This window comes from Centrocercus urophasianus, unplaced genomic scaffold, assembly GCF_019232065.1.
Source record: "Centrocercus urophasianus isolate 14NV4802_14NV808 unplaced genomic scaffold, USGS_Curo_1.0 seq_15, whole genome shotgun sequence".
Classification (NCBI taxonomy): domain Eukaryota; kingdom Metazoa; phylum Chordata; class Aves; order Galliformes; family Phasianidae; genus Centrocercus; species Centrocercus urophasianus.
This window is the reverse complement of record NW_024884697.1, coordinates 22,757,564-22,767,552: the sequence shown is the minus strand read 5'-3', so window position 1 is coordinate 22,767,552 and position 9,989 is coordinate 22,757,564.

Below are 9,989 nucleotides of genomic sequence, written 5' to 3'. Positions count from 1 at the left end.
TTGCTTTCAGAGCCCCTTTGGCAAATCTTATTTTACAGTCTGTGAGAGATGCTGATTTTTTTTTTTTTTTTAGTGTGTTATGGAAACGTATTTTTTGTCGCTTGCTCTGTATGTGTGTGAATGCTCCCATGTGCAGTAAGAGATTCCCATTGCATGCTCTGCTTGTAACCACAATAAAGAGCCACATGTGTCAGCAGCAGTCAGGATGTGTGCTGTGGTTATACTCTCTTCTGAGGTTTTTGCGGTTTGGCTTTCAGGGAATTTCTCGAAGTTTTATTCTGCATTTTTTACTGTTGCTTATTTTGCATAGGAAGGAATTTTTAATTACTGAAACCTTTTGTACTTACATTCTATGTATGGAATAAAATTGTATTGTATGACATCGAATTTCCCTGCTTGGTGCAAGATGGCTGAGGTGGTTTCTTTCTTGAGACCCTTGCAGGATTTTGTTTCTGTGTCTCCATGCTTTTACTGCTGTTGGGGTGTGGGAGCCATAAGGGAGGTGTTGATCTGTGCTGAATGCTCGCCTGTGAATTATAGTGTGTATTTTGCCATCTGGCTGCCTGATAATTAGCCCATTTTTTTTGTCAAATGAATGGCACATGTCTTCCTTTCCTCAATACATATGCAAAACTATATGTTTTGGAAAGGATTGTTTTCAGCTTCAAAAAATAGCCAGAAAGCAGCATCTTCCTACAGTCACATGTATGTCCTCAGACAAACCATATCTACGTTTGGAGCTACTTTAGCCCTGCATCATGCCATGGCATTATGCACTCAGATTATTGGATTACTGATTATGAAATGTTCTGAGTTTACTACATATATCTATATATCCATATACATACAAGCTTAGGTTTGGATGATAGATAGATAGATAGATAGATAGATACATACATACATACATACATACATAGGCAGGGAAGTGGTTTTAAACTGAGGTAGGGAAGGTTTAGGTTAGATATTAGGAGGAAGTTTTTCACACAGAGGGTGGTGACAACTGGAACAGGTTGACCAAGGAGGCTGTGGATGCCCTGGATTCAAGGCCAGGCTGGATGTGGCTCTGGGCAGCCTGGTCTGGTGCTCGGCAACCCTGCACATGGCAGGGGGGTTGAAACTGGATGATTGTTGCAATATGCAGCCATATCTTACTGTGTTCAATAAATAACAGAAATATTGAATTTGACAGCATATTCAGTCTGCTATATCCTCATCACAGCTCTGAGTATATTTCCACGAAATCCATTCCTAATGGGGCTGCATGGGTGGGGGCTCTGAGGAGAAGCAGCTGAGCAGCAGGGCAGCCTGAGGACAAGGGAAAAAAGAAGCATCCGAGCCTCAGCTCCTGCGGTCCTGCTGGGGAAAAAGGGGTTCCTTGTGGCATGTGCAATCATGAAGCCATGAAGTCAATGAAAATCTGTCCCAGACCCTGGGAAAAAATACATTTTTCTGAAACATTTTAAACATTTTTCTTCTCATTTATCAGGAAGCTCTTGGAAAATGTTGTCCAGAAGGAGAGGAAAGGCATTTTCTCACTCTGTGTGGCTTGCCTCTCTATTTTACAATGTTAGATATCCATTTTTGTACTTAAGAGCTATAATTCATGAGTCACTAGCTATGTATTAAATGCACAGCGAAAATTTATTGATATATATTTGGAGAAAGATATTTTTGATTTTCACTATAGAAGTTGAAGGTGTCTATTCATGAGAAGTGGTTTTATTTTCTCCCTACTCAGAAACACAACATATTCAAAACTAAATATGCATGTTAGGTAATGAAATCAGGGAAATTTTTTTTTTTTTCTGTCTAGAAAAAATTTTTACCACAAAATACCATTTTCCATTTATGCAACTTAAAACAGTTTGGTAACTGGCAAACTTCCCGAAAAGACAACCTATGGGACCACTTTTGTTCAATCACTGTGGTTTTGGGAGTGTGAAGATCATCTGCTGGAAACTGTTTGAAGCAACAGTATCTGCCATCAAAAGGAAGTGAATAAAAATATACCATAAGCTTACATTTTCTCATGCATCTCATGCACTGTAGGAGCTTCTAGTTATAACCAATCTAAGCTGTATTCAAGCTGACAGTATTAATATGCATAAGGAAAATTACCATTTTCCTGAACTATCTAGTCCTATCCAGTGGAAATGAACATGTATTAATTTTCTAGCAAATCTGCCTGTACATCTGACATCCCCCTTCTTTTGGAACACCTTTGCTTTTCTAATTTTGTGGAGGACTTCATGTAAGAAAAATTATCATGATAAGAAGATTCAGGGTAAACCCTTGTCTTTGTTATATGCATGTACTAAAGTAGTGAAATTTCATCACTTTGTTGTTGACATCCCTGTGAATATGGCCAGAAAGGAGAAAGACATTTTGAAGGAATTTCTTTCTACACAGTGCTGGAAGAGGGGCATGTGAAGATAATTGTATCTTTGCCTTGAATAAGCAGTGCAAGATCAGTCTTTGGCTTGTGTTAGGTTGATGCTTAAACATCGATTGCATTGTGCTTCCATTTCTTCAATCTGCTCTGGCCTGTTGTATCCACTGTTATCTGCCATTAACTGTGCAGATGGTGAGGTTTTGGGATGGAGCATATGTTGCTTGTAGTTGTGTACAGCGCATGCCAAGCAGGAGGCCTAATCTCCAGTGAGAACAGTAGGCACTAGTGCATCACAAACAATATCCTTTGACAGAAATATTAACCCCAATAAAAATAATGGATATTATCTTCCTAAGTTAGAAAAATAAAAACAGTTTATTCTTTTGCTGTTATGGACTTATTAGGGCTCACGCACTGATACATACAAATGCATAATTACATTATTTCAGCTGAGGACAACACCTTTAGTAGTTTCTGTATTTGATGAACCTATCTAATCAGATAGGAAACAATAACCTGAATAATAAACCATGAAAGCAAAGAAAATGCATCAGAAAAAAAGTGCTCAGTCATGTTCCAAAATTGCCATAGATAATTTTTTGCTATGACTCCCACTGTCCCCACCACAAGTTTAATTCTTTATTCTGATGTGTCTCTCATCACATAAGTGTAATTCCTAGAACATAAATATTAGACTTGCTAGAAAACCAATCAAGTTCTTCATCCTTTTCATACACTTTGTGTGTTCTTGTCTTGAATGAAACAGCACAGAATCATAGAATGGCTTGGTGTGGAAGGAACTTCAAAAATCGTCTGGTTCTAACTGCCAAAGCGATGAACTTTAAAGCATGATATAGATCTAGAAAGGCACAGACCCTCTTTGAGGAAGGTTTTCTAGTACCCTGTGCATGCTGCTGGGAAGCGGCCTCTCCCAGCACCTCTGTCCCCAGCTCCATGTCCCATATGGTCAGCTACCAGAAGGTCCCACATACATGGCATCATGCTGACTTCAGGTTTTGAAATATCTCCTCAGACAAGCATTCAATTCCGCAGAAACAAAAGACAATTTTTTTTCTCATTTTCTTTTTCATTTTCCTTTTTCTTTCTATTTTTTTTCCTCCAGAGAGAGAAGTTCTACTTGCAGATAACTGTTTCGAAAGCTAAGATTTCCAGTACCCAACATGGCCTTGGACAGACATAAATCTTTGGGTTCAAGTCTCCAGGCAATTTTGGAAGGAAATTGGATCAGTACTTGCTAGTGACACGTATCATATTGTATTAATCCTGTGCTCCAGGGCATTTACTGGCTGCCTTTGGGCCAAGAAGGTTTTTTTTTTTTTTTTTTTTTTTTTTTTTCTCTTGGTGCATGAATTGGCTGCTAGTTTTTTTGGTTTGAATTTTGTTCTGTTCCTGTAACGACCAGCCAACTGGACACAGGCCATGTGTCTAGACAGGATGTAAAAGCACAGTGCTGCACTGCTCCTGGTGCCACTTTAAGCAAACTGGTAGCCAGATTTAGGACCAAGAATAATTTTTCACTTAAGCTGAATGGAAAGGTTGGGAAGTTTATTGTTTGTTTTGTTGTCCCTCTGCTTCCTAGACCCCCTGCAAATATGCTAAAATCATTCCCACCGGAAAGTACAGTATCAGTACTATTTTTATTCTGCTACCTTTCTTTAGCTGTTATAGATCTGTTTTCTTAGTCTTTGTCCCAATAAAAAATCAGCAGTATTGTACCAGGAAGCAGATTTGTTTAGCCCACTCAGGAGTCAGCATCTCTTGTGCAGACACCTGGTAGCAAAGGGAAATGGATTTGTTGACCCAGGTTGTCATTTCATAGTGGTGTTACTCTAGGAGCAGAATCCTTTTTTGCACCTCCATCACAACAGTTCACTTTAGATCCATTTGCTACAAAAGTGTGCAGCAGAGTAGAATTCAGGCCTTCCAAAATCAATGGAAAATGGCAGTCACTTCTTCAAAGCATGAAGATGTAACTCCAATAGCCGTGCTGACCACTTTTCTGTCAGCTTATTGTGTAGAGTGATTGAAGTACGTTTCTCTAAATGAATGACCATGAGCGCTATGTCAGACATCCAAACAGTTAAGAAAGAAACCATATTCAGGTTTGCTGAAACTTTAATACAGAAACTTTTTCTCAAGAGTGCTTTCTGAACTGTATTAGATACATGCAGCAAATAGAAAGGACTTGCATAATTTGCTAAGGAAAAGAACTGTATATGAAATATTAAACACTTGCCCTGTTCAAAATAAGCTTATCTGCCTTCTTATCCTCTTGTGCATACACTTACAGCTCTATTTTGTGTGGGCTTTTTTTAAGATTAAGAAAGATTTCCCTCTTGGAAATCCATACAACAGAAATGACAACATACTGCTTGGAAGATGTTTGGTACATGCAGATTTTTGACATGTGAACACCCCAATTCTGAACACATTGGGCAAAGCTAGTAAGATTCTCTTTGTTACTTCTGCTTCTATATCCCATTCATTATTTTATTCAGAATTTGTAAGGTATAGAAATATTTCAAGTAAATTTAGGTAAACAAACAAATAACTTTAACAACTTTTAACAAATAACTAGGAATAGCTATAATTGGAATAATTGGCTGCTAGGTAAACAAGAAGTTGCAGCAGTTTATGGACTGCTGCTTGAGGACCATTCTAGTGACCTTCAACCTTCAAATGGCCAAAACAAAGACGACTGGCCCCAGTCTTTCCTTATAAGCATATAGGCTAGTATACAGCTGATTTGTATTCCGTATTAATAGATATCCAGATTCTGTATATGTAAAATAGTTTCCATCAAAGATGACTTAGTATCTAGAATTATGATAATGATGAATGCACCAACATAGCATTCCACTTTTTAATAGTCTTTGCCTTTAGATAAACCTAAAACACCTGACACTGGATCTGAAGTATGTACATGAAGTGGATAGGGACAGACTTTTTTGAGAAATACACAGCAACAGGATAAGAGGCAATGGGCACAAACTGGAACACAGGAAGTTCCATCTGAACATGAGGAAAAACTTTACTGCGAGGGTGACAGAGCACTGGAACAGCTGTCCAGAGAGACTGTAGAGTCTGAAGATATTCAAAACGTGCCTGGATGCTTTCCTGTGTAACCTACAGTAGGGAACCTGCTTCAGCTGGGAGGTTGGACTGGATAATTTCCAGGGGTCCCTTCCAACCCCTATAATTCTGTCATCATAAGCCTACAACAATTTATTCGCACAAAATTCTAAAATCTAGCTTAAAGGAAATTTAAAATGTAATTAGAAATTCTTTAATTCTCCCGGCCATCTCTAAGCTGTCATTTCAAGGCTGCCTTGGGCAAAGCCCTAAGGAAAGGCAGACTGACAAATGACCAGGGTTTCTTTCAGTTCTGATTAAACTCAAGTTGGAAAAGAACTGTTGCATTCTACTTTGTGAAGAGTGGAAGCTACGCTTTTGAATATCTATTCATCAGGAATATCTATCTGTCTTAATTGCTGCCCAGTCACTTTAAAAGACATCTATTCAAATCATTAAAATGCAATTGCTTTTCCTGATAAACTGTGTTTATGATGAGCACATTATTCATCACATAAAGTCACGAAAACAAAGAGTCAGATTCTGATTTCCCTTGCAGTGACATAAATCCACAGAGCCTAATGGAATTACTGTAGATTTATGCTCTGGTGAGTGCAGGATTTGGCCCAGCAGCTCTATAATTTCTCTACATTCAGCGTAGCAGGACAGTTCTACACACGATGTAAGCCTTGAACCATCTGCTTTCTCTGAGAGTGCAGGAGCTTTTAGGGATTTCTTTTTGGCTCTAATTGAATACGGTTTTATTTCTTCCTTCATTCCTGCGACTGACTACAACGATCCCTTTCTAGCACATTTTAATTACTTCATAAGATGTACAGTACTTGACATTGTGCTATTTCATCACATTGTAGGGAATACATAAAAGCTTACATGAAGAGAAGGAAGCAAAGGCACAAGGTCTTCATTTAGAAGAATGAGAGAAAGTCTTGTGGCAGCCAGGGACTGCTAGCAAGTGAAGGTCTTTGGAAATAAAATTGAAACAGAAACCGAGAACGAAGTTCTTGTTTGTAAACCATCAGGGGAGTGATAGAGTATAGCAATAATGATTGATGATAATAGATAGGCACTTCTGTTTTGGAAGAACATAGCTGTATAGGTTATATATATGCATTATAAATGCTATTCCCTTTTGTGCAAACATATAATCAAGACTGCACAACTGACAGGATTAAGAGAGAGAAAAAACAGAGGATTTTTCAGAACAGATGTTATTGCACAGGCCAACAAGTCAAGGCCACGTGACTTTCCAGAGATTCTTTACGAAAGCAAAGGGATTTCTTTTCCAAGCAGCTTACTAGTCTTAGAAAGTTTATTTGTCAGCCTGAAGAAGTGCAAAGGTTTAAAAGATGAAGGTTTAAAAGCAGTGCTGCAGAAATATTTGCCTTGCTTGCAGTTAGAACTGTAGCAGAGCTCCTGACATGTGCTGTTCTTTCATGAATGCATGGGCAGTTGAATGGATTGACGAGTTCTGGAAAGTCAATAGGGTGCTATAGTGTGTTAGCCAGCAGTCAGTCATACTAAGTGTTCGATCAGCTCAGCCTGCCAGTGTTCTTTTTCCGGGACAGATCATCTGATGCCTCTGAAGAGCTTTGACCTCACTTTACCTTTAGGGTACCTTTATCCTACCATTACTTATCTTCTAAAAAAGAAAGGCTCTTTTCAGAAGTGAGACTTGCTATTTAGAACAATAGCCATGCCCCATGGAATATGGGGTGTGAACTTTCCCAGAACTTTTAGGAAGGTACTTGAGGTTTTACAAGTGACCAGTCTGAGTGATCAAATAACACACTAAACCCATAAACCTTTATTAAGGAAATCTTTTGTGTCAAAGGCAGTATAAATCACTGTGATATTTGTAATGTATAAAATAAACCCTTAGCTTTCTAGCGTGAGGTTTTCACAGAGCATGAAGCAAAGAAACTATATGCGGATCTTGGTTACCCTTGTGAAACATCAGAGACTTCAGAAGAACAATATAAAAATGGGAGCACTGTGGCCTACTTTGTACAACACTGTATAAAAATACTGTTTTCCTTTATATAGCATCTTTCATCAATCGTTTGTTGCATCCATAGAATAGTTATTAATCTATACAGAGAGAGATTAAAAGAGAGAGAGGGAGAGCATGGAAAAAGCAAGTCACAGCATTCATGAGAGCCCACATAACAGAGCACTGCTAGAAGGCAGAACTCAGAGCTTTTGTTTCTTCCCTTAATCTTTTGTTAGTACAACATTGTTTAAATCTCCCATTTAGCGCTGGACCAGATCAGCCAAAGGTGCAAAAGGTCACACCTTTTGAGAGCTTAACTGTAGAGACTTCTGGAAGCCATCAGCCTGCACTTGAGCCCCTCTGGCTGTCTCCCCTCAGTGCATCCTTTCAGCACCCCTCATCATCTCACAGGACTGATGCAATCCAACTCCCTTTGGCTTCATCCCATCATTTTGCTCTGCAACACAACAGTGCTGGTAGCAGTTCACTGCTGATTTTGTGTATTTTGTTAACTGAATGCGTGTTAGAAAGTTTGAAAGAAGACTGCTGCTCTAGCAAGCTGGATGAGACCAGAGTGTATGAAGGTTTTTCACTGTGGTATGAATTGGTAGACTAGAAATAATCGACAGAGATTGCACCAAAAACATTCCAAAACATGCTGATTAGAGTGCAGTGTAATGTTGTCACTGAAATAAAACATGCAGCCCTAGCTTTTAAAAGCATCACAGAGCAGCTATACAGATATCCTCATCTCAGTTTTTTGTGGGCAGATGGCACAGCTGCTCATGAAGTACATTGTGCCATTTCTCAGCCATCCTCCTCTCCTTCTGATAAAGGACAATGTCACACCTTCCTCTTTCTGACAAAACCAGAGGGTACATGCCACCCATGCGAAGCCACAGTCTGCCCACTGCTGCCTAAAGCTTCGTGTCTCGTCTTCAGAAACATATAGATGCATCTTTCAAAAGTAAGTGCACTACATTGCTTAATATGTACTTTAAAATATACTTAAATTGTACTTCTAGATCATCCATGCCTTTGCTGAGTACAGGCTTTCTCTTCTGCAGGTCCTTTCCTTTGCATAAGTGAGATGTAGCCACCTGTAACACATGTCAGTATCTCAGTGGGCAGCTGTTGAAGAGTGTGCGGCACTCCTCAGCGTCACGGTGAGGATGGAGCCTGCCTGGCACTGGGGCTGGCAGCCACCAAAGGTCCACACAACTCATCCTGATCCGCACCCCCCATCTCCTTTGCAAAACTGCCCTGCTGGCACTTGCCCAGTGTCCCTTCTCTCTCACCTCTGGAAAGTGGTAGCACAGGTCGACAGCCACAGCCACAGTGGACATTTCAGTCCCTAATTTCACAAAGGTGTGCTTTTATCCATATGTATTTGCGTGTTAGTGACTGACCAGTGTTAAAGAGGAGTATTTGAAAGCACTCCAGAAAGGTGCTGGCAAGAGATGAGCTGTGCTCTTTATTTTTCATCTGTTTCCAAAAGTTTCAGAGCTTTTTATTTCTCATTTGGAAATGTGCTATTTCTTTGTGTTTGTTATCTTGGCTCAGCTGAAACACTTTCTGTCTTCATCTTGCTTCAGCTAGGGTTTAAAATTTCATAGCTTTATTTATACGTTACGTTTCTGCCACTGAATTCAAAAGCTCATTCAGTCTTTCCCAAGGTACTCCCAGATCAGATTTTATAGAAAATAGTTTTTATCATCTGATTTACTTTGCAGATACGATGAGCCCCAAAAAGTTGGAAATATTCCTAAACCTGGAGAAAGATTTCCTTCACCAGGACTTTTGCTTTGGTGAGAGGTTGTGCTGGGCTGAATGCAGCTGCTGGAGGTGCCCCATCTCCCCCCCACACACAGGTGCTCTCTCTGCTCTGTTGGCACAACTTCACAGACGGCTGCACCCCGAGATCTCTCAGTCAGTATGGCTTTCAAGGGGAAGCACCACGTTTAAGCATTCCTTATTTTACCTGGATCATATAGATATAAGAGAGAGAGATACGGAGAGCAAGTGAGCAAGCAGCTACTTGGATAATCATAGCAGAGGTCATTAACACTTTAATCCAAACTTGCTACAGAAGGAATCATTCGGGCAATGGAGCTTAGTGAGACAACAGGAGCTGCTCTAGCCCCTGAAATAGGAAGGGAGGAAGAGAAAAAAGCTGAGAAAGTGCTCAGTTCTGAAATGGACTGGGTTAGAAATAGAATCTGGTTTTATAATGCTAAGGCTGCTTTTCACAAGGTTTTTTTTTTAATTTTTTTTTTTTTTTTTTTTTTTTTTTGCAAATTTCCATATGAACAAATAATGCAGTTACCTTTACAGAAATTGATGCAGGGAAATCTGAAGAGAGGGTTATTCTCTCCTCTCAGTAATCCAGCATTGTAACAGAATTAGTGACAGCTTATAATATAGAAGAATTACTCCTTTTCCTTTTCTTTTCTTTTCTTTTCTTTTCTTTTCTTTTCTTTTCTTTTCTTTTCT